The sequence below is a fragment of the Lathamus discolor genome, chromosome 3 (genome assembly GCF_037157495.1).
Source record: "Lathamus discolor isolate bLatDis1 chromosome 3, bLatDis1.hap1, whole genome shotgun sequence".
Lineage (NCBI taxonomy): Eukaryota > Metazoa > Chordata > Aves > Psittaciformes > Psittacidae > Lathamus > Lathamus discolor.
The window spans coordinates 87,771,408-87,796,957 of record NC_088886.1 but is presented as its reverse complement, the minus strand read 5'-3'; the positions used below and the strand labels follow the sequence as shown (position 1 = coordinate 87,796,957).

Here is a 25,550-nt window from a genome sequence, read left to right as displayed (position 1 = left end):
TGCTTATGTGAAGAAAGCTCCAAAACATTAAAGGCATCTTGAGGAGGTGCCTACTAGGAACTTGGGCTAAAACTGAAGAAGAGCAAACTGACAAAGGATTAGGGATAATTTACTAAAGATCCCAGCCACAGGGAAAATGGCCAAAGCAAACACTGGAAACCCTATTACTCCAGATGTGCAACAGCCACACTTAAGGTTTCTTCTCACCTTGATCTTCAACCTGGTGTTCAGGGCTTGGTTTGGTTTTGGGTTTAGTGTTTTGTTTTTTACTATGTATCAGCCTATACTGGAACAGCAACTGTGTGAAAAAGCTGATACAGTTTTCAATACCTAAAGTCTTCTGGCAGAAAGGAATGGTGGTAGTTGATTGTGGTTTTGCTGCTTTTTTGATTGCCTTTGAATTCGAGGAGTTCAGCCCATTCTGATTTCTGTTCTTCATACCGTGCGTTCTGAACTTGTGTGTCAGGTATTATTTGTTGTACCATCATTCCATCTTATCTGGGTACAGGAAAACACAAAAATCATTCTGTGAAGGGAGGAGGGTTCTTCTCAGCAGCCCATCAAGCAGTTTTTCTAGTCAATTTTCTTCCCCATTGTTCCAATACCAACTCCGAAGCTTGCAAATGTTTCTTTTTCTTGCCAAGACAGTGGTACTTTTGCCCTGGCACACATTAATGTTTTTTCCCTTTTCTTGTGTTTTGAGTGCAGCTGAACAACAAATTCCTGTCTGTTTAACAAGCAACTTCCTCAGATTAAGGTTTTGGGGTTGTTTTTTTTTTCATACCAAAGTATCTTTTTGATTTCAGCAAAGCTCTGCATTTGTATTTGTTAATTGAGTACTGACAAGCGAATAGCAGCAAGTGCCACAACACTGTGTGCTTCTGGGCTTTCAGAACAGCCCTTCTGGAACCTGAGCCCTTCTGTCTCCAAGAGCTACGGCAGCAGCCACTCTTTGAGAGGTAGCCAGTGAAGACAGCACGTCAGTATTCAGGAAACGAGAGCAGCTCCTTCACAAGAAGTCTACCTCTTCTCTGCTATTCGCTGTGCATTAGGCTTAACGGTGTTCTCAGAAATCTCCGTGCAAGTTGCACCTTTTTCACACTCCTCCCTGAAAACAAGATAATTTCAGGTTTTAAAGCAGCAAAATAATTTGCTGCCTGTTTTCTCACCAATGTAAGAGATGTTCTTTAAGTGGAAGTTGGCTCATCAGAGGCCATAGTAGAGCCTTGATAGATGGATGGATGGATGTGTATGTACATGCATCTGGAGCTCTTTTGTTCTCTCCCAGTCAGCTTTGGTTGTTAAAACAACCATTTCAGTAATTTCTGGGCTGGCTTTGCAGGGAAAAAAATCTTGGTTTTTGCTGCTCCTGGAAGAGAGGTTGTCATAATGTTGCTCCCCCACTTGACTGACAGGCACCTTTGCGAACACACAGCATGTTTCATCTCAGAGCACTCGATGAATATCCTTACCCCCCCCTCTGGACCAGCCCACCTCCACTTGCAAAGCTCCTTGCTTTTTCTCACAGGATTGCAATCCCTGCCTTTTGTTCCTCCTTCCCAGGAGTTAATACCTCCCCACCTTACAAGTCAGCAGTGGATTCTGTCAGTTAAAACCCCCAAATAACAAACCCTCCTACCCTGAAGGCCTTTTCCTTTCAAGCATGTATTTTTCTAGCCTGCAAGGGAATCAGTGCCGTAACCCTGAGCCTTCATGGAATAGTTTCTAAGCCTGTTTCTGTGTATTGTGAATATCTTCCAAAGGGAGAACGAACATCCCCTCTTGTGGCAGTTTCTACATTTCATGACTTCCTGCCCTCCCTGCTACCCTCTGCTCCTTACAAGCCCCTGCACTTCATTCCCTCTGCATGTAATATCTCCTTCCAAATCCTCCTGCACTGCTGCCATCACCTCAGCCTGTTCCAGCAGTTGCCTGCCAATGCTGTCATAGCCCAGGACCCAAACATATTTGTTAAGATGTCCCACTATTTGTCTTTTGCAGATTTCCAGGAACCTAGATGCCATGGCGCCAGCTTCCAATCTTTCTCTTCTGTCCACACTTTTTCTCTGTCAGTTGGATTTTTCTCTGAATTTCTGCGCCCTAAAACACAAAGCAGCACCGGCTTGCTTTTTTCCTTTTACCCCATTTAACATCGATAGCATCACATCCCCACCTTTCTAGCTGAGGTCCTATTTTTTTGGTGCTATTCAGTGTTGCTTCTTGCTTCCTAACAAGGTGCCATTAAGAAATGCTAGACACGTCTTCTGGGGGTAGTTGACTGTCTCTAACCCAGAGACAGGGGACTGCTGGTGCAGGGGCAAGAGGCGACTCCTACACAGACAAGTGAAGCACTAGGTGATGTGTAGGGCCATCTTATAAGAAGAAGGTATTAACAGAATTCATATTCATTTCAGAGATATAAAAAAGGATCCTGAAGATAGCTGAAGATGTGAGATTATTAGGCAATCTGACACCATCTCCTTCATTTAATTGTTCGTGTTTGCTCTTTCTGTCACATTTGCTGAGCCCATGATGCTTACACTGTGTGCGTATCCAGACCTTTTCCCTTCACCTCCTCACCCCTTCTCGCCTTACTTTGAAACGGCATTTGCTAAGAAATCTGATGTCTCAGACGGTGGCATAGGGAGGTATGTAAGACACACAGGGCTTTTAAAAACAGAGAGGATAAAACTATTAGGCTGACTGAGGCCTTCTCCTGCTTCTCAGCGTGTGTGTAACAGGGTGCTACAGAGAAGATGTCCTCTCCCACAGGAAGCTCATGGCTCTGGCTACTGACAATTACTAGGAGTTTTTTAGACGTGACAATTGATTCAGGTTTTGTTTTCAGCCTCTGTCCTTTGTTGTTTTTTCACCTCCCCAGACGCAGGGGACTGATGGCCAAGCAGAACTGGCCCTCCACTTGTCATGTCCCTGTGTAACCTCTCTGGTGTCCATAAGAGATCTCCCATTCACATTCCCCCAGTACCTCCCCATACACGCTCTGTTCCAGCAGGGAGGCTGTTTTGGAGCCCAGCTGCACAGCACAGCATCTTCTGGCAATGCTTTTTCTCCCTAGTGACTCACTGCATTTTGCACCCAATGGCAAAAGATAATCTGTCACCTCAAATCCTACTAGTTCTGCAAGGCAGCTTTTATATAATCAGTGGGTACTTTTACCCTCTTTTCTCTGAACTTGAATATAAGGTCCAGCTTGACTCCTCCGTATGTTTTTTTAAAGAAAGCAGCTGTGTTGTTCCTCAGGAAAACAGCTTGTAATTTAACATTATATCCCCTAGGCAACGCTTTTGGTCTTCAGGACATACATTTATCACAGACATCACAGTTATCTCTATGGTACTTTAGTTTTCCATCAAGGGAAGCTAAAAGAGCATTTAATTCCGTAAGGCTCTGATTGATCTTCACCACAATCTACTGCTGGTGCTTCTCTCAATGTCTCTTCTGCTGAACAAGATTTCTTCTTCCTCTCTTGATCTCTCAGAAGTCTGAACTTATCTCAGAAGTGTGGGCTTGCTTTGCCTTCTAGCGCTACCCGTCTTTGTGCTAGGCAGAGCTTTCCTGTCCTTTGGTCAGCTCTCCAGTCTTACTCTTACTTTGCCTTACTCAGGAGGCTCCTGAGGAGAGCTGAGTGCCTGTCAGCAAATAAATAATTTGCTGGCATTGGATTGGTTCTCACTTTTTGTTCTCGGTTTCACTTTTGGTATGACAAGATAGCCATGGAGGGTAGGTAGATAGGCACATCTTAGAATGAGCTCAGTTAAGATGAACAGAAACATGATGGCCCCACTACTTGCTCTGAAACAAAAAGTTCTAAGTTATTAATTCAAGCTGCTTTATGAATTGCTGCTCCTTAGGAACATTTCACCCTTGAGCTCAGAGCAGCTCCCTTCCATTGTGACAAGTTCTGATCCCCAAACATACAAGGAAACCAAGCTTAGTCTTCTGAGTAGGAGATAGATACTACGTGCTACCGCACTTACCAAACCTATCTGATCAGCACACACAGCAGGAGAAAAAAGCAAGCAAGGAAGGAAGAAGTGGGAATGCAAATTTGAGAGAAATCTTTCAAAGTCTGTAGTAATTGGCAAGGTAAATGCAAGGCTCTTCCTGCTTTTCATAACAGTGGTAATATCAGTTCATGATAAAAAGCTATTCTAAGTTACACAAGAAGGAAGGATATTTGCCAGAAAAATTTCTTTGGCTTCTATTTTATTGTTTATGATGGACAAGAAGCGCCATCCATCCTGACTGACTGTTGGCATGCGACTTACCACAGAGCAACTGTATGTTGATGGATAAGCCAGTCTCATCCAAGTGTCAGGAAGATTATCAAAAAAAAGAGCTGTCTGTAGTTGCTCCATCTCTGAGGAGATTGCCAACTCACCCTAACAAAAGAAAACATTAGTGTGCTATTTGCGTCTCACAAAGAGACTGTGATAAGATGACATGATAAATGATAGAGGGCTTTTTTTTCCCCCAGTAAAAACACATAAGGTAGCTAAATCGTCAAGTGTAAAGAATAGCTTGGCTCTTGCAATGGGGGTGAGTCATTTATTTTTTAAAAAGGGGAAATGGTCAGAAAAACGAGAGTGTAGGTTTTGGGTTTTTGGTACTTCTTAAATTCCCTCTAATTGCATTAAGTAATTACATGATACAGCGATTCGTACATACATACGCACAGAAGCATCCACCTACGCATATGTGCGGGGAGAAAATGATAAAGGGCCAAATTACTAACTTCTTTCAGATATCCTACAGAAAATTGTACATGCAATCAAGCTACCATTCTGCTGGCTTGCTTGCGCTAATGGCTATTTGAGTGCCCATGTTTTGTTACTCTGAATTAAAGATCGAAAGGAAGGTAATTCTAGGTGGTGAAAAAGGAGGTCCCTTTAAAAAACTGGCCCTGTGAATTAGATTTTCAGTGCCTACTCTTGGAACGTATGCATTAACTACAGCTGTGCACCCCTAGGCCACGATTGCCTGTGTAAATTGCTGGCAATGCATAAGAAGCTACTTGGTTGCCCAGTTCTGTGATTTGAGCATATATTAAATGTTAGTGCAGCAGGTACATCGCTGTTTGAGATTGCTAGATATTATGAAAATCTGGCCCTGCATGGTCAAGAACATTACATGTTGCTATTCAGCACTTTGTCAGCATTGAGAGGCATATTATTACCAAAAAAAGGCCGAAGATGTGCGATGAGATACTCACGTCCTTTTTACCTAGCTTCACTGCACTTACTGGACACGCAGTGAGATCAGGACTTGGGTGTTACTGTCGCTGCACCTTTACTCGCAGTTAATGGCCGTCTCCTAATGATGGTTAAAAGCCACACACCGATGTCTTTGAACATACTGATCATTTAACATGGTCTGAACCATGTGCCTTATCCAGCAGGGATCCATGAGAAGTAGAGCTTGTTTTCAGCATCAGAGGGTCTCAGAGGTATCAAACAGTGGCCTCCCTTCTCTCCTATGGATTGCCTAAAACACACCGAACGCACACCGTAACTATCAACCAGATCTGTTAGCAGCTATAACAGAGGAACCAAATTTCTGCAATGGCAAAAAAGAAGAGTGTCCCTCTCTGACCTCTGGATCTGCACTGAAATGGGAGTCAGACCATGATCAGAAGCAGCGCATTTTGCTTCTTAGTAGAGAGAGCTAGGGAGAGAGGATTTTTATCTCCTGAGCAGTTTTGTGATCATTTTTATTCCCACAAATTAAAACAAATCATTTGCTCTAGGGAGACGAATTACGTGTTTGGAACAGGCAGCTCATGAGAGCACAATCTTTTAATCAATGAAATCAGAAAAAAAGCCCCCCAGGTATCACTCACAACTGCTTATTACAGGCATCTACACTGGTGCTGTGTTTAAGCCCATGCATCCCCTGAGATTAGTAAAGCAAAGGACACGTATCTTCAGACCTGAATTAAGTTCTTGAAGGGAATGCTTTACCTTATATAACAACAGATCCAGTCTCTTATATTCTGGAAAACAAATCTATTTATGTGAGGAGCATTCTGCCGGTGTTTGGATAAAAAATTGATGTTTAGTTTGAAAGATTTTTTTCTGTATGGCACCTAGCTGTGCCTTCACCTTCACCAATACCACATTGTCACTGGGCTAGTGCCTGGTATGACATTGTAAAGGAATTTATAAAGCTTGTGTATTCTAACTTGATGCAATTAAAGCAGTTTCACTGCCTCTATGTTGGAGTATGAAGGATATGGAGGATTTCTCCTGTGAAATGGAGAAGGAGTGGAAGACCTGTGCAGGTCCATGCTGTTAGGAAGAAAAGCAAATTCTGCCTCGTAGTTTGCAAATAATGACATTTTGCAACCTGACAAAGAACCCTAAATGGCCAAACCCTATTAATATATCGTAACACTCCAGCAAGATCTTTTTTCTGTGTGGCGCAAAATAATGCATATATTTGTGTCTCACGTATTCTAGAGATGCCTCATTACAAATTTCCGGTTGAATCCCTGTACAAAATAGGTATGAAAATATCTAATTCTATTTAAATTGGTGGCCACAGGAGAAAAAAGCCCATAAAACCAGAGACATCACACCATCTTGTGTCAAATTTGCAGCCTGCTCTATGTTTTGACTGACCTTGTCTTCCACAGCTTGGGGGACTCCTTCCCCAGTGACCGAGTATTTGAATTGCAGCTCTAATAGCACATGGAGCGCGTTGTCTGCAGTTATTACAAAAGCAATCTCCACATTGGGGTGTGGGATGTAGCGGGTGGGGCTTTCAGGAGGTGGCATCTCATCCATGTGTTTGTGGTAACCTTTATAATCCAGGTTTGAAGCGACTGCAAACCTACGAGCAGACACCGACTTCCTATCAAACTGTCAAAGGCATAATAAAAACCCTGTCACCAGGCACTGGTGTCAGTCCTTGCTAGGCAGAATAAGGAACCTGCTTAGGCATAACTGAAATTGTTCTGTTATGGAGTCATTGTTGAGAACAAGACTTTTGTAACACTTTGATATCCGTGGAAATTAATCTAATTTGTTCCCCTTTCTAATTAGCTTCTTCACGTCACACCCAAGTTCTGAGGCTTGCAAGGGAAATAATAATTCTGTCAGGTTCTTCTTCAGTTAGAAACCAGCAGAGAGATAACGTCAATTTCAAAATAAAGAGACAGAAATATTTTAAAAGAAAAATGTTATTTCTTCCAAATTACAAAGTGCTGCTCTCTGGTGTGACATTATTATGCTGTGTAGCAACTTATTAAATGAAGCAGTTTATGGTAGCACCTCTGAAAAATGCCATCCTTTATTGAAATGAAAGTGAGTAATAGCATGAGGACTGTAAAACAAAAAGGCAGAATATCTTCTTCTAAACCATTACAAAAATACATGTATTGTCTATTTGACAATCAATACGCTACCATAAAATAAAACGGAGCGGTGGTATCATCATCATAATTTCTATTTCAGAGGGTTTGCTGAGAGCCAAATTGTGTCTTTTACGGAAAAGAATGACAAATGGTTTAATTCAATATCACATGCATGTGTATACATGGGCTGAAATTCTGCTGCAGCTCAAAGCTGTTAGGCAAATATTTTAGTATCATCACAAGTTTAAAAACAACAGACATGTGGGAGTGCATCCATTTATTTACACTGGTACTGACTTAAAACTCAAAATGTTATTTGACGCTTTTAAAGCGCTGCTGTGGGATGTTAAATTGCTGCCGAATCCTTCCTGTTCTGAGACACCTTTCAACCTGCCAAGATGCATGATGATGATGATGATGATGATGATAATAACAGCAGTAGTGCCGGGATCTTTAAAACAATGCGTGGCTCATTCCCGGAAGATGAATGCCATTTTGACTACCCCCTTTTTTATGATTCAGCATTTCTGATGCAACAAAGTGAAATAATGAAAGTAAAATAACAACAGGTTTGTGTGGGATGGGAAAGGGAAAACGAGCATGTGCATTGTCAGGCTTTCTGCAGAAATCGTAGGGAAAAAAAAGCTTTTATAAGCGGCATTCCCCCCACACGCACCCCGGGAAAATTCCTCCCTTTGTTTTTACTATTCACTGCATTTCCTTCTTTTATTCCCTGTTCTGATCTCGTCCTTTTGTTCCGCTTCCCTCCTCAGATGCTTCTCCTTCCTCCTCGCAGCGGGAGGCTCCTGGCAGCTGGGGACGGAGAACCACGGCCGCGGGATGGCGCAGGGCTCGCCGGCAGGTGAGCTGCTGCTGCCTGGGGCGCCGCTGCCAGAGCAGAAGGAAGACGGGGGCCCGCAGCTTGCTGCCGTGTACGTACAGGCCCTGTTCCCTCCCTGCCTCCCTCGTTGCCCTGCCTAATTCCCAGGTACAGGGTGGGTACAAAGCTCCTGCGTGTGGAGCTGGGAGCTTTCCACAGCTGCCTTGCTCAGGGCTGGGGGGACAGAGGAGGAAGAGGTGAGGTGGCAAATGTATTTTCAGGTGAGGATGTCAGCTATGAGCTACCCCTTTTGGCTGTGCTCGGCATGGGCTGTGAAGTGGGGACATAGGTGCTGCTGGGTACCTGCCTCCCATCTCCATCCGACAAAGCAGAGTTCAGTGAGGGTCCAGGCACGGCCACTGCCAAAGGCAGTGATAATCACCAGCTGCCCCACAGGGACAGGGAGGGAAGGGAGCGGGCTTGTTTGTTCCCCTCTTACCAAACTAGTTTTATCACCTATGGGCACTTGGTAAGTATTACTGCAAGTATGGCACGCTATTACAGGAAATCTTTCCTTCGAGAAGGGATCAGGGTCACCACTGCAGGGGATCATGGGCTGATTTATTAAACAGCTAAATCTATTTGAGATGCAAGTTCCTCAGAAAGAGTCGTGTACTTGCCGCCATATAAATGGGTAAGAAGGTGTGCCAGTTAATGCCTGTACTTATGTTCCCCAGGCACAAAGCCCCAGCTCAGAGGGCAGACGCAGGTGGTTGCTGTCAGCTGAGTTGCCTCCTGGCCTGCAGGTCTGTTACTTCTTCAGGACTGGTTTCTGCTCCTGCCACACTCCTGTCCTGTGCTTGGAAACTGCAGGAGAAAGTGCAGTACGTGCCCTGATTTTGCTGACATTGCTCCAACAACACTTGGTGTCTCGAGTGCTGCTAATGACGGGGCTCGCATTGGAGCCTACACGGGCGGATCTGCGGTGGGGGACCCAGCGTGGGGATCTCGTACGCCCTATCTCCGGCGTTAACACAAACGTACGTGGGCAGAAATCCTCCCCGCGAGGTCGGCCGGCGTCCCGGCCCCGCAGCCCTGGACAGGGTCAAACGCGAAGGGCACATGGGCACGTGCCTGTCCCCGGGGCCCGCTTCCCGGCCCGCTGCCCCGAGCGCTCCGCCGGTAGCGGCGGCCGAGTCCCGCGCAGCGGTGCGGCTGCAGCCCGGCGGGACGCGCCGCCGGCGCCGGACGGGGCCCCGCTCCTCTCGCCCGCGGCTGGCGGTGACCGCGGCAGGGCTGCGGCGGGCCGGCTGCCGGCAGGGGGCGCTCTGGCTCCGGGAACGCGCCGCCGCCGCTGCTCGGTCTGCGTCCCGCTGCCCGGCCCCCCCCCGCCCCGCGGTGTGCCATGGAGCGGCCCGCTGCCGCCCCGCGGAGACCGGCACCGGCACGGGAGCCGCCCGGCAGCCCGGCAGGTACCGCGGGTGCGCACCGCAGCGCGGGGAGCGAAGAAGCTGCGACCTTCGGGGCACTGCCCGGCCGCCGACCCGAGGGGCGCGGGCCGTGTCGCAGGTGCGGCCCGTCTCGGCTGCCCGCCGAGCAGCGGCAGGGCAGCGCAGAGCCCGCGGGGTGAGGAGCAGCGGGCCTCGGCCCCGTGGGTCCTGCGGCCGGTCGGCGCGGTGCCGCGGCGGGAGCGGGCCCGGGCCCGCGGAGCGAGCCGCCCGCGGCAGAAGTTGGTGACAAACGTGCGCTGCCAGTGCCTGCCGCCGGCCGCTTCCTTTGTGCGTTTGTCAGCACTTGGGGTGACATCCCTTCCTCCGTGCCCGCGGCGGCCGTTTAACCTTCGTCAGTGCTGGGAGAGGTTGTTGTAAACAGAGGAAAGGAAGAAAAGCCTTTGTGAGTTTTACAGAGGTGCTTTACACACACGGTTAAATGACAGCCGGAAAGCGATGTGTTTTTTTGTAATTGGTGAGTTTCTCCACATTCAGGTTGACGCGCTTGCTTACTACAGACACGTATGGCAAAGAAATACTTGGTTTCTTTGAGCATATCTTTGATCACAGTTTGTAATTGCTACCTATGTACACCTATGTATCTTTTGAGAGTCAGTAACAAAAATTGTTTTTTATTAAAAGCCTTAAAACAAAGATTAAAAAGGACACAGGAAAATTTGCTGGCCAGCCTAGCAGCCGGAGCAATCCTTCCTCTTACGTATGATCCAAGCATTTTGGACCAGATCCTTAGCAATATAAATTGGCATAGTGAACCTCACTGGTTTACCTCAGCTGAAGACCTAATTCCAGTGCATGACATACTTAGAATATGTAAAAGATATTCCAGAGGCACAAAAAGCGTGGTCTCACGTTTCAAGAAAAATCCAACTAAGCCAGACTAAACCAACATAAATTCTTACCCTGTACCACAGTGATTACCTGTCAAGACTGCAAATTCCATGTTTTCCTCAAGAAATACAGGCATGTTTTTAACCAGAAGCTGCATGCATTCTTTAAAACAAAAGGAAACAATTTCTTGTTTGATATTTTTGCAATAGATGTGCGATTATTTCACTCTCGGATATGTGAACAAATCCTTAAGAATTGAAGCGCATTGTGCTTTATTATTTCATATCCTTCAAAGGCTTTTAGTGACTTCACCGTTCCGAGTAGCTTTAAGATGAGACGTTTGATAGTCATATTTTTAAAGTTTTATTTCTGTGGTGTTTTACTTGCCTGGTCAGATTTATCCACCAGTGCAGTGTGGTGATCAGGCAGCAGCTCTGGTCGTGGCTTTTCAGTTATTTTAATAGGAGGTTTCCCAAATCCACTCCTGGAATGAAAGGTTCTTCAGGAGAAGGGGCAGGTTCCCCACACTCAAAGCCGATCTCCCTGCTGACTCCCTTCTCTGGGCTTCGTCAATGATTTCTCTACCGTGTCAAGGCACTTTGCTACCAAATAAATATTCAGAGGTGGGGAGTTGGGGGGGGGGGGGGGGGGGGAGAAAGGTGTGAAAAATAGGCCTCCCGGGGAGCTATTGATTTGAGATATGAAACATTGTATTGATACAAGAAAAACCCAGACATAAGGAAGCAGTTTGATACTGCACAATATTTGAGAAAAATCGTGCGCATCTGTTTAGCACAATGTACTGCATAATGACAGCAATCTTCCCTGTTTGTATCTATTCATCTGATTATACAGCGTAACAATTCTTTCTGCCACACATTTATTTACCAAAGGATTTTTTGATAATAAATTAGTAAATCAGATACCATGCGCTTGGGGAAATGCGTTAGTTGACTCCCTACCCACAAGATAGTTGTGGTTCTTATTTTAGGTGATACTCAGTGATACTTGCATATACAGATGAAGTTACATGCTTCCCTTGTGGCGAAGACAAAGGAAGTTTTAAATCACAATTTAGCACTCTTTCACCTAGCCACATGTTATTTTGAAAAGCTTCAGTTTTTAACACTGCGGTGCAGCACTGATGTAATGAAGAGCTTTGACTTACTTGAAGTATAACCCAGTGGCCTTCTTTTGATGCTTTTTCCATAGCTATTTCTGCTGCCGCTTCCTGTCCTTGACCCAGCGATACATTGTGAAGTTCTCGTGAGTCAATGGTAAATTCAGACTTGCTCCCTAAACAGAACAATATACTGTACTACTTCGAGCCAAATAATGGAGTGCTCAAACAAGCATGTGTTGTATACAGTGTTTAAATGGCACCGCATCTCATGAGTCATCAAAGTAGAAAAACAGCCCTCAAAAATATAGTTTCAATAAATCAGCTGAGCTGGGTATTGCTTTCTGGCTAAGTATTCTGTATTAGCAAAATACTGCTGTGGCTGAAAAGCAACCCAGAAGTGGAACAATGATTCCTACTGATGGATTCCCTACCTATTGTCTATATAAATATTTCAGTGCACATAGAAGTGAATATATTAGAAATCTATCTAAAGTAAGAAATAGTATCTCACTGAAGGTAACATTACACACAGGCAATACAAGGGGCTAAACAGAAGTCCTTACATTGGCATTAGGAGGTAGTTTGGTCTAAGGAGGGTTAGCAAGTTTTCAGCATATCTAGGCAGTAAGGTCAAAACTCTTGCTCAAGTATACTTATGCAAGGATGATGACTTATGCTAGTAAAATGCAGAAGAGCAGACAGCTACCTCTCATTTCAGAAGGCAGCCAGCATTCACCCAGGCAGCTGTCTGAGTCAAGCACTGTAACTTTCATCAGATAGTATGTGTTCCAGATGTAACGCTGTCTCCGTGTTAACGTGACAGCACTTGGCAGTAATGGAAAAGCCTCATTTATTTTTCTGGTTGAATATCTAAGATCAGTGGTATTGCTAGCTCCTCTGGTAGAAACTTCTTTTACTTCACGGTAAATGCTGTGTTTTCTTATGATTGCTGGTGATAGGGTCTAGTCCAGACTAGTCTAATGGCTCAGAATCAATAAGGGGGCCAGTCTGGGATATGAATGTTCCTGGGGAACAGCACTACCTTCTTCAGAAGGTTTTGTGAACACTGGGCTCATTTTGTTACAAGTTACATTAGGGCAATGTTCCCAGAAATTAAGAATTAGACTTGGCAGAGCCTTGTGAAAAACAACAGTGAGGTGTAAGACCCCTCTATGGGGCATAATATTTTATCACGACTTCTGTTTGGTACAGATCCAAGTACAACACACGTCAGGGTCACTCCCAGCGCAAAATCTGGCCTTCAGAGGGCTGAGGCTAGTAATGCAAACTGACAGCGCAAGTCACCCTGGCTGGTTTGCTGTCTCACATAGTTATCAGGTTCAGGATAGAACTTTTTGCTTTTCATTCTCTTAGAAATTTCACTTTTCTGGACATTCCAAATCTGCTTCTGCTTCTCTTTTCCAGGAGTCTTCAGTGTCTCTGTTCAGGTAACAAAATATATTCATCATTGTCGACACTTGAAAGGTAGAGCCAGTACATTTGAGCACAAGCATATGGATTTTGAAAATCAAGGAAAGGTTTTGATTTAAAAAAAACCCCAGTGTATAGGCTCATTATTATAGCCACACTGCACCCTGATTTCTCTCCATCATACAGTTAGAGAGAAAATCACGTTAAATGTTGAAATCCAGAGAGTTCACAAAGCGTCAGTTTCTTTTTCTGTAAGTAAAAGCTTTAGGACAGAATGGCTGTTCAATTAATAGAAAATATCTGTAATATTTATCAGCGTTTATTTTCACAAAAGGTTTGGATTTAATTTGTGGCCAAATTCCCTGTTTAAAACATTTTTAAAGCTTTTAAAACCATGCAATGCAGACTGAATATCGTACACATAGAGAAACATTTCTCCTAGTACATGAGTTTGTTCACAAATGATGATTCAGTGTGTCAGCTTGCAAGACCAGCTAAGCCTTCACTAAAATACAGACAAAATTCTAAACGTAAGGCTCTTTTGCCTCCACAAATTAAATATGTACTTTTGTGTGTAAGCCTTTTAGGATGGCAACAAGGCTCGAAACACTCAAGTGTGCTAGGAAAGAGTATTAATACAATATTCCAAGGCTAGTTGAGCTCAGATTTCTTTAAAAGAGGAACAGTTTCTATGAAGAAATTGCCAGATCAAAGATACATGGTGAAATGCTTAAAATCTTAGAAGTCTGTAAGAACTAGATCTAAATTTTGCCCTCCTGTAAAAGGCAAAAAGGCAGCTCCACACCATTAGTTATTGTGTTGTACAGGGATGTGCTGTCTTCTGTTACTTGGTGTTTAAGCCAGAAGTGCATTCAGCTATATATTAGTGGCGAGTGCTGAATTATAAGCCATCAGAGCAGCAAAAGATAGGACAGAAATAAACTGTTGGCTGCGATTGCCCCTTTGAAAAAGAACAGGGATTCTGAGAGAGGAGGGAAGGAGTTTCCATGTCCCCAGTGGAGTTTATTATTCTCTGGAAACAGGTAAACCAACCCTGGCTCATGAAGATACTTTAGAATAGGAAATGTTTTGCCTTTGAAATGTACCAGATTACATGTCATTTCAAATAGTGTTCATGGCGAAGATACCTCTGGGACTGCCTTACAAGAGCTTTATTTCTTGCCTGCAAATTAGTCAGTTCAAAACACTTCTCTCATCTCTGCCTTCAGCTCTTAATACCACACACGCCATTTGTAAAATAGGGGAGTGAAAAGGCCCTGAATACAATGGTACAATTAAAAAACTAAAACAAAAAACTGTAAAGGCAACAACAGGATGGGCTTCAGCGGACAAGGAAAAGAATGAAATTTCGGTGCCTTTTTGGAGGCATTTCAATAAACCCTCTGTTTCCCGTTTCAGCAGGGGCTCACTGAAGCAGCTATGTTTTCTAAGTGGCAGACAGACAATAGCATCTAAATTATTTTTAAGAAAGCACTTATAGCACTAAGCACCCACTACTACTAAATCCGCCTTAGAGGAGAAGGGTGGAGGAAGAAGAAAGGTCAACAAATGTATCAAGTTCTTTGTGTAATGCCTCGCTGACATTTTGCAGCTCCCTCAGCTGGCTTTTATTTTTTTATTTTATTTTTTTCAGAATCCTGGTAAAATGCAGTAAAGGATTTGAGGTTATCGTCTGCCTCTCTCTAACTTCTGACATCTCTTTATAACAAGAAAGAGTCACAGCCAACTGTAACAGGAGGGCAACACAATGGATCCTGGTAAGACAGGGAAGGGGGGAGGTTCAACTTTGCTGCCCCTTTGCCCCTATTTCTTCCTCACAGAACAGAAGTGCCATCTGTTCCTAGTCCTAACATGCATGCATTTGATTTCCATTCAGTAATAACTAACACAGGAAAAAGATTATCAAGTGATCTAAAGCACTATCAGCATTAGCAAGTCTTCCCCATCCAGTGTTTTGTTTGCACCTCCAAAGGTCTGCAGATGAAATGGATATGGGCGAGTGCCTTAATTGCCTAGAATTACTCTCTTCTCTGGTAGAGGACCATATGGTCAAGGTGTGGAACATGACCAGACTAAGGATATTTAGATGCTTTTAGGAAAATCAAATGAGAGGACGGATGGTTAGATTCTTCAACCTGAATTCAGTACACCAATCTCTATCAGTTGGTGCTGTAATATATTGTTTTATGAGTGCAAAATCAAGTCACAGCATATTGTGTGAGGCTGGACAGTCAGTATTAAAGTGTGAGCATGTTTCAAAAGAATCTGTAAAAATGTTTCTTAGGCTTCACAGTCAAATCTGTTGTATTCACAAATAAAAAGCCCAACACCACCAAAACTACCTAACACCTTCAAGTCCAGCAAACTCAGTTTAAGATTGTGCTGGTTTTGGATGGGGTAGAGTTAATTTTCTTCGCAGTAGCTGGTATTGGGCTACGGATTTCTGGTGAAAACAGCGTTGATAATTCAGGGATGCTTTCCCTATTGCTGAGCAATGCTTACGGAGAGTCAAGGCCTTTTCTGCTTCTTACACTGCCCTGTCAGTCAGTAGGCTGCGGGTGCACAAGAATTTGGGAGGAGACACAGCCCAACAGTTGGCCTCAAATGACTGAAGGGATATTCCATACCATATGATGTCTTGCTCAGCATATAAACTAGGGAGAAAGTTGGCCAGGGGGCACTGCTCAGGGACTGGCTGGGCATTGGTCGGTTGGCGGTGAGCAGTTGTTTTCATTTGTATCATTTGTCTTTCTTGGTTTTTATTTCCCTCTCTCTTACATTTTTTTTAATGTTCCTTTCCATTACAGTATTATTATTTTCATTATAATTATTGTTATTAATCCAGTTATTTTTACTTTTACTATTATCTTCCAGTTATTAAAATGTTCTTATCTTAACCCATGAGTTTTCTCACTTTTTACCTTGCAATTCTCTTCCCCTCATCCTGCTGAGGATGGAGTGCGCAAGAAGGTGTGTGGTGCCTAGTTGCCAGCTGTGGTTGAACTATGACAGTCCTTTTTGGCACCCAATGTGGGGCTTGAAGGCTTTGAGGTAATAACAGATTGATCAGAGTGTATTAGAAGGGATTTATATTTCCTCTGTTAACAGTTGCAGGTCATGATATTGATTCATGTGTTCTCAATTATTAGTTTACTTGATCTTTTTTTTTTTTTTTTTTGCTGTACCTGTTAAAGATTGGTGTTGGCTTTTGCAGTTTGCTGTGCTCTGTAGTGATTAGTGATGTTTTGCCTGGGAGATTTGTTACTAAAGCAATGACCTTGAGCTTAATCTGGTATTCGGATTCTGTTCTGAAGCCATTACTGTACATCTTATGGAGACAATTGACAATTGTACTTCTTCCTCTGAGGTTTTTTGTCAAGGAAGTACAAAATGGCACCTTCACTACCTTCTTCCATGATGTTTTCTCTCTCATTACAATAGCTTCTCAATATCTTGAACATCCTCATATAGTTGAAATAGCCAGTTGCTACCATTGCAGTGCGCCAGTGACAGTACTGCAGCAATCAAGACTTCTTGGTTCTCATCCATGTGTTGATCCATCAGCTGAAGAGTCAAGGACTGATTGGTAAGACTCATTCACCTTTAACAGTCCCATTTGGCCAGTGTAAAAATCTAACAAAGCGTGGAGGCTACCAGTGGTCTATCGAGGCTTGAACAAAGTTACACGACTGCTGAGTGCTGCCTTACCAGATGTGCTGGAACTTCAATATGAACTGGAGGCAAAGGCAGCCACACAGTGGAGGGATTTTTTGAGACAGGGAGTAGAATAATCCATATTCTTTTGAAAGCTGGTTTTACTGTCAACCAAAGTAAGGTCAAAGGATCTGCGCAGGAATTCAGTTTTTAGGAATAAAATTATATTACTGTTTAGGAATAAAATTACACTATATGTTATTTGCCTTTTCACTATGTGTTCTTATTGTTATTGTTATACTGTTCTTATCTCAACCCTTATTTGTCAGTTAAACCACAACAAAGATACAAAACTCAAGATCATCTTTTGTTCCTAACTTGCTGCAGGTGCTGACAACACAATGGATCCCTCAGTTATGCCCAGTTTTGGCTCATGTCTTACTGTTGAAAGCAATTGGGTGCAGCAACAGATGTCAGCAAAGGAAAGATGCCTACAATGTGCTGTTGCAAAACAAGGTGCAGTAGGTGCAGTGGGGTTTTGCTGTCCCAGCCCTTCATGAATTTCAGTGTTCTTTTTTCTTGCTGTCTATATCTGATTATTTTAGCAGTCTCTCTCCATCTTCTTAACCTTTCCCCTTTGCTGCTGCTGCCTGCGCACCTTGCTACTTAAGCACTTCTCTGTCCAGAAATTGACCCTGTCAGATGCCAGCTTTCTTCCCAAGGACTGGCGAAGGACCTCAGGCTTGGGAGAAATGTGGCCAGAGCTGTAACGGTGCAAATAAACTTGTAAAATAGCTCAAGAGGGCAAAGCCAAGCAAATGGCTAGCAGGTAGCTTGTGGTTTAGACTAGTTTATTTTGCGCAAGTCAGATATTGCATGCGCTGTATCTGAAGTCTGAAGCCTGAAGCTGATCTGTCTGGCAAACCTACTGATGTCTACATTGTCAAAATACATGAGACAACATTTCATTTCTCCAAATTGCCATTAATTTCATTGCCTTATTTTCTTTCTTTTCCTCCTACACCAGGATGACACTTTTGAAGTGTACTTTTAAGAGCATAATTTGATCAGATGATCCAAGGGAACTCCCTATAGACATCCATAATTTAATGCTAGATCTGCTCTAAAGGTTGGCTTGTCTGACAATGGAAATTGGTTTAACTCCAGTTGATTTGTAGGTAATAAATATAGTGTGTTTTTTCTGTGTCAGGACTGTAATTTGTTTACGAATTGAATCACGAATGTATCAAATAAAGGCAGGACCCGGCCATGTGTGACTGTAAGCGTTTTGAGCATCCCAACCTCATGCAGAGCAGAAGGTGCTCGGCACCTTGCTGAAGTCAGCCATTGTGCCTATCCTCATCGAGATGCTTGCACGTGAGTTCCAGATGACCTCAATGAGACTGCAGGAATTCACTGGATAGTGGATTCACAGTTCAGTACTCAGTACACAGATACTCTGTGCTCTGAAAACAAGTAAGGTCAGTAACTGAATTTGAATTTCTTTGTCCTCCCTTTCCCTTCTCCATTTGGGATTTCACTTTCCAGCTCACAGCACATGCCCTGGAAGCCAAAGATAAGCCTCTTTTACTAGGTTAGTATTTTCATCCTTGTCCTGACTCACATTTGTGCAGGCTTTGGGCTCGTCTGCTCTGTAACCATCTACCACTCTTTTCAAAGGGAAGAAGGAAACTCTTGGTATGGGTGCAAAACTTAGAAGAGGTCTGTGCCGAATAAGAGCAAGAACACAGCTGCACAAGACTCAGCATAACTTCTTGCAGACAAAATGCAGTGAAAGAAAAGATGGCACTTTTAGCTAAATGAGAGATCATTATACAATACCCTTTCCATTCAGCCCATTCTAGGAGGAAGATATACATGCACAGCAGCACTTGGGACATGAAGAGCTACTTTGAAAGTAGATGTGGTTCCTGGTTTTTGAGATGAGGATGTATAGTGGAGAGTGAGAAAATTGGCTGTCCCTGCAGAGGTGCCCTCCAGCCACAGCAACGTCTGTGAAGTTGTGCTTTTCTGTACTTGACGAGAAAGCAGCCTGGGCTGGCTGAGAGCAAGCTCGGTTTGTAGGAAGAGTTTCAGACTGATATTCATTGCCTGAGGAGGAAGTTTCCGGGGCCCACCACAGCCCGTTAGCAGCATGAACAGCTTGAGCTACAGCAAGGAGACCCAAGCAGAAGTACGTGAACATGTCCATATTCCCTCCTACTGTGGTGAAGCAGGAAGGCATGCCAGAGGGGCCTGAAAATCATGAGGCAAAAGACTTCTGTGGGCTGCATGCTACGGGCACAGGTATACACAGAGAGTCATAAATGGGAGCTCGTGCAGGGTTCATGCTGTTCCAGGAGGGAGAACTGGGCTGTGAAAGAAGGCTTTTCTCTTTCAAACAGACTGATGTAAATGATATTTGAGGGTGTAACACAGAGAGTCGTGGTCTTTACACTCAGCCTCACATTGTCAGAGGGTTTTGCTCACTGCACTGCCCTGTGAAGTACAACAGTAAAAGCCTGCGACAGGAGGGAAAGAAAGTTGTAAGCCACTGGTAGCACTAGATTAAAACAGCAGCACGCAAACACGCTGACCTCTTCCTGAGCAGTAACCTTGAGCGAGAGCAGGATTGATTGATTTTATTCTACTTGTCCATGAGAAAATAGAGCACAGCAGCACAGACTGTAACTGGCCAACAGTGCTTGTGAGCTTCAGTGATCTTTACGGTGTTTATTTCAGCTTCCAGGTCCTTAAAGATATTGGTGATGTTAAGATGTAGTATTGTATTCAAAGTCTTCTTATTGGCAGAAGGGTATTGACAAAAGGCACACATTGTGCCTTTTGTGATCTATGAATTTACTGTTAGTCCGGTTAATGTTTCAAACAGCCTAATAGTCAAAATTACAGACCCTACGCCATCAGTACAAACCTTGTTGCTTTTTACTAATAATGGAAAAATGAGTACAGGAAGGCCTCATTAAAAATAGAGTTAAAATTGCTACACAGAAATTTCCCTGTTCTCTAGTGTTGTGCTTACTCTTTCAGTCTTTTGGGTCTTTGATTGACACTTTGGTATTTCTCAAAAGGACTGGGGGAGTATTACGATGAGTCATCACCACGAAGAGTGCAATACTCATGGGAGGGGATGTCTTTCTCCTCAGTCTGGTGTCTGCTTGGGCTTAGTTTTATATCTTGTCTTAACACTATCAGTTTACTGTGATTAAATGACTGATTTGTGTCATCTGTGTCTGCAGTCTTCCCTGTGACTTATTTGAGCAGTCCACAATGAGTAATCATTTGTTGTTACTATAGACTAAGCTGAAAAATCTAGTCAAGAATGCCTTAGAGCTGGACAATTGCTATCCACAGTTAAAAAAAGTTAAAATATACTTAGGCTCAAAAAACCCAGAGAATTGATGAGACCCTGCACTGTCAGTACAAACCTTGTTGCTTTTAACTAATAATGGCAAAATTACACTTACTGGGCTATATGTCAAGTCCCTTTGGATATGCTTTAAATTGCCGAGTTCAGCAAGGATTTGCAGACCTTTCTATGACTGCAGAATCGTGACTGAGCTGCAGATACTGTTAGCATTCACACTTTCCTATCTTCTGTTGCATCAGGATAACATATATAGGTCTCATTGACCTGTATTTCTTCATTGCTATCTGGAGACCAGATAAGAAAAAGTGTTTGATTTTCATCGCTGATATAATTTGCACGATCAGCAGGAATACTACAATCATTAAAATGAGAGCTACAGGCTGTAGAGATGTAGGAGACCATAGTGAAACCTATGAGGATCTAGAATAATTAAGGTCACATGCTTGAGTCTAAGATACATCACACACACAGAGGGACAGTGTCAGGCAGGTTTTACAAGAGGTAATACACAACAGTTTCTGGAATTGGGTCTGTACACATGCGACTAGACCCCATGTATATGTGATTTAGAGACTGATTAGAAATAGAAAGAGAAATGTCATAGTCACAGCTGGTTAACTTTCGATCTAAGCAGTAGTCTGAAGACTGGAAACTAATATCTTCCCATATCTCTTGCATATTTCAGTGCTATTTCCTGGCATTGCTCTGAAAAGACTCACTGGTATATTCCCTTTTCTTGTACAGTCTGTGTTCACAGATGCGCATCTAGAATATCAGAAACACTTGTTATACATTTCCAAAATTATCTGATCAGCTTCTTGGTAGCAAAAAGAACTTTTTCATCAACTTGGTACATGACTACGTATCCTACATACGTGCAGTGTTTGGAAAGGTGCTAAATCCAAGATGGTTTAAAATACCTCCAACACAATATTACACAAACTATTTAATATTTTTAAATATTATTAAAAATCTTACTTAAAAATATTTATTAAAAATATTTTCCTTGTCAAAAAAATGTGTAACTTTTTGATACATCTTTGCTTCTGTGTTTCATAAGCACTCAAATTTTCAGCCATACTTGTAACATACGTGCATTTTCATGTTACAGTGATAGACATTCATATCTTGGTGATGTGTTAAGCACGGTCACTCTCAATGAGAGATGTACAGTGCTCATCTGGAAGAACCTCACTGTGAGAGTGCCAGAACCTCCCAGGGCCCCTCTGCTGATATTTGACCATTTTTTCCAAATCCCTGGTCAGAATTGCCCATTCTCTGACTTCTTCTGGTTGCCTCTTTCTTGCCCTTTGCACATCTGAGGAAAACCTGGCTGTTTTCTCTGTAGCCTTTGACAAACTACTTTTAGGAAGCAGTAAATCGCCATGCCCTCCTGGCTTTTTCAGGGCTGAAGAACTACAGCCTCTCTTCACGTGCTACCTGCTCCAGCCTCCACTGGATGAGAGCCAGTAGGTTAATGCCTTTCTTGTACTGCAGGGGATAAAATAATTAGATTCATACTTTTCATTTATAACACCTATTCTTGTTCACATGCTTAGTGGAGGTGTAACACTTTTAACTGGTTTTACAGCTGTACCCTCTTCTTCAGTTTTATCCTGTTCAGTTTAGTTGGACGTGCTCCTACTTCAGCTTTCAATCTCCCTCCTCTGAAGTCCAGATTTCTCCTTGCACTGCCAGTTCTTCAGTTCCCTCTGTTACCACTTACCAGACAGCCCATGTTTCAGCACATTATAGGCTTTTCAAGTTAAAAAAAAATCATTTCTTTTTTCCATTTAATTTGGAAAAGTCTTGTTCTGCTTGCTGGATACACCTGCGGGAAGGTGGAACCCAAGGGTATGGTCCCCTCTGATGAGCTGAATAACACACTGGCCTTGGACCAACAAAATTTAGTAAGGAGAATACTTGTAAAGAAGATGCAGTATTAGAAAATCAGTGGAGTAGCAGGGCTGTTCTGAGCTTGCCTCTGCAAAACTTCTGACAGCATGTGGCTCTGCCGTACCCAGGTATGGAGTGCTCCTGAGCTTCCTCTGCAGCCCATGACAACAGAGGAGACTTGGAACTTAGCAGAAAGTATTCTCTGTTCCGAAGGATAAAACTCAAAGAGCCTTCACTGTTAGGAATATGACCTCTTCAGGTACTTACAATTATTTACTTACCATTATAACCAGTAGAAATTTGACAAATCATCCTAGCAAGGGGAATAGAGCTGCAACTGCAGGTGTCAGAATTTAGTACAGAAGATGGTGTATCCAAAATTTGTTTTTAACTGTTTCAAAAGGCTGTATAAAGGAGGGCAGGAAGCAAACTATCAGGCAGTGATAGGGCTTTTTCTTCCCCTCATTTTTTACTCATTTTTTTGGTGAGCTAAGAATAGAGGGAACACATAGCAAGCATCTTGCTATTAAATTTGCCCATGACAAATAGTGCAGCTGCATGTAGTGTGCAGGAACATCTGTAGAATCACGACATATGCAGAATCCCCCACACTAAAAGCGTGACATTATACTGAAAACGGTTCAGTTGAAAAAGCAATATAAATCCTTTTTATATAATCTTTCTCCCCCTTCTCTTTTGAAGGAAGTTAAATAAAGGATTCTGTCACTCCTTCATGTCGTCAGTAAAATTCACAATATAAAAGTGACTAAGCATTTCAGGAGTGTCTCCTTCTTTCAAGTCTGTCTTTCCTGAAGAAACAGAAAGTTTAATAAAGAATAACCAGCGGCAGAAATGCACTGGACACCAGAGCTTACTCCAAGTGGAACTTGACAGAGTTTGCAGATGCAATTTAACTCTCCAGAAATCAAGGGGTGATTTTCTGTGTCTCTGTATCTTGTGCAGTTGTTCAGTTCAGAGTTACAATTGCTACCATCTTTGCTTCACCTATGTAAATGACAGCACAAAATACAGAGATATAGAAAATATGTCTAAAATGTATAGATTTCTAAAGTAAGGGGCATCTCCTTGCCTCAGATTTTTTGAGTTTCCATAGCTTATGTTCAAATGCAGCTGTTTTGGAATTTAATTGAAGTTCCTTTAAGCTCCACAGTCATAAAGAAGGACTGTGCCTTTTTCAAAATCCTTGAAGTCTTTTATTTTCCCCTGAATGATTTTAACAAAATGTTTGCTTCTTTCTTTCAAGTCTTCTGTTCTTTGCTCTCTGAAATAGTTTCTTTGCAAGCCTTAGATTTTTAAAGTAAGAAACTTTATGATAGCAATGCCAACACTGAGTTTTGTAAAGTCAGAGGTTGTCTGAAGACTGTGTGGTGATAATACCATGACAAGGCAAACACATGCAGGTATTAATGCCTGGATCATCACTGACTCATTTCTTTGAAAACATCTTTCAATTGTTAGGAGAGCTCAGGCGTGATAACTGTGAGACTATTTCCACATCCTCTACGCAGACTGCGGGGCAAGCCTGAAGCTGGAAGGGTCAGCCACCTGGGTCATAATTTTCAACTCTATGCCCAATAAAATCCTGGAAGCTAAATGTGAAAATGCAACCCCTGCGAGAGATTTCCGTTATGATTTTATTGGTGGTGTAATTTTGAGTTTACTGACTTGCTGATATTCTTTGGTCAAGTCCTTTGAACTTGTCTTCATATGAACAAAGCCTTGTTTTCCTATTTCAGAGACATACTGTGTGTAAGTGAGAAGGCTTTTAAAGCACTCTGATGGTGGCAAAGATATGTAAGTACAACTGATACTAACTGACAACATTTGCTTACTATTAATGGTATATTAATCTCTTAATTACTTTAGATATGATTCCTTATTTAATAATATGAAGATTTTTAGCATCCACTTCCCATTTTGCATGTTCAGTAACTGCTTGCACAAGATACATAATCATCTGCATCACCACTGCAGAAAGGAATGTCATACACCCTGCAAAGCACTTTTGTTGGAAAATGCGCTTAATAACTTTTCAGTGTCTGACTTTCACATGGAGAAGCGCACATCCGGTGGTCAGATGTTAACTGCAGTCAACTGTGGCCACTCGAAGCTAGAAACGAGTGTCTGGCTGATGCATCTGGCTCACTAATCCTTCCATTGGTGGTGTCTGTGCTTTAGCACAAGCTAAATGTAAATGTTAATGGTCCAACAGATGCAAACAGCTCCATGTAGTCCTAGGCTCCAGTTAATAATATAAATGGTGATATGATGTTTAACAGGTTAGCACTATATGGAGTTGTGGAAAAATGTACCAGAGAAAGCTACATTTATATGGTATACAGAATGGAACACTGAGATTCCCCTTTGCAGCTTTTACTTTAAATAAATTGAAGAGGTTTATGGTGATTTAGAAAGTTTTGTTTTTCTTGTGATGGACACAGTGATTCTTGGAGAGCAGACACATGGATACATTCACCATGGATAAGTGTTTTGAGAAATACAGATTACGAAATAAAGAATACAATTCTAAAAAATGAACTTATTTTAGACCCAAAGGAGCCAAAGTCAGCATCAAAACGATTATTATTGCAGCTGATCTAATTCTTTCAGTTGTTTGTCTTCATTTTGATTGTTTCTGTTGCTGAGAGACTTCTTGTTTACAGCTTCTCAGCCAGAAGAATATCCCGAAGGAAACTACTGTCAGCAGCCAAAACCAGTATCCGTAATTCATCCTAAAGCACTGTCAACTTAATTTTAAAGTAGTTTTGCTGCTTTATGCATTCATGCTGAAGTGGCAAGTTTACAAATCCATAAATCAAACCATATTAATAAAGGAAATATGTTTCTCTCTCAGATATTCTGTTTTCCTAAACATTTATTGTAAGCATAGATTTTAGTAATTAATCCTTCAATTACTAGAAAAAGGACAAAGAAATAAATTTATGAACTGTATTTTGTTCATCAGAGGGAGGTTTAAAATAGAAAATCTAGCTAACTATTGCCTATTCAACCCTAATAAATGCACACTGAACGTCATCTGTGACTGTTTCCTACAGTTATGTCTGGGAGGAGCCAATATACAAGCCATGCCGGCCTCCTTTGTCAGGTGCTAATCCCCACTTGGTGGAGCCAGCTCTTGAGCAGAATTACCAGGGTGGCACCCTAGATTGCATCTCAAAACGTTCCCAACTTCAGGTCATACCTGCAGTGTGTCAGGTGAGCATGGATGTGTTATGCCGTCTGCATGTGGAGGTGTTTCTGTGCTCTGAGGAAGCTGCTGTTTGATTTACAGCTACTAACGCTCGTATTATGGCATTCAGTCAGGGAAGCTGTGTGCTACTGAAAATACCAAAAGGGCAACAGAAGGTAACAGGTACATGTAGGACCTTGAACCTTAGGGAAAGCTCTTCTGGATGCTTATGCTCCACTGGGAGATTTTTTTTGTCACTGGTAGGATGAATTGGTACCTACCTTTACTGGGC

The 25,550-nt window shown here is 42.7% G+C and overlaps 1 long non-coding RNA gene across 4 annotated transcripts; it reads left to right on the top strand.

The window, feature by feature from the left end:
* The first annotated feature begins 11,760 nt into the window (after positions 1-11,760).
* On the top strand, positions 11,761-24,896 carry LOC136011107 (uncharacterized). 4 transcript variants are annotated; one of them, XR_010611210.1, is made up of 7 exons: positions 11,761-11,811; positions 14,743-14,866; positions 16,551-16,695; positions 17,151-17,279; positions 17,974-19,070; positions 23,805-23,862; positions 24,732-24,896. It is a non-coding gene; the product is annotated as an uncharacterized LOC136011107 (long non-coding RNA). The 4 variants fall into 4 exon arrangements; XR_010611209.1 differs by lacking the exons at positions 23,805-23,862; positions 24,732-24,896 and having other exon boundaries at positions 17,974-18,357; positions 18,444-19,939; XR_010611211.1 differs by lacking the exons at positions 23,805-23,862; positions 24,732-24,896 and having other exon boundaries at positions 16,609-16,695; positions 17,974-19,939.
* The last annotated feature ends 654 nt before the right edge of the window (positions 24,897-25,550 follow it).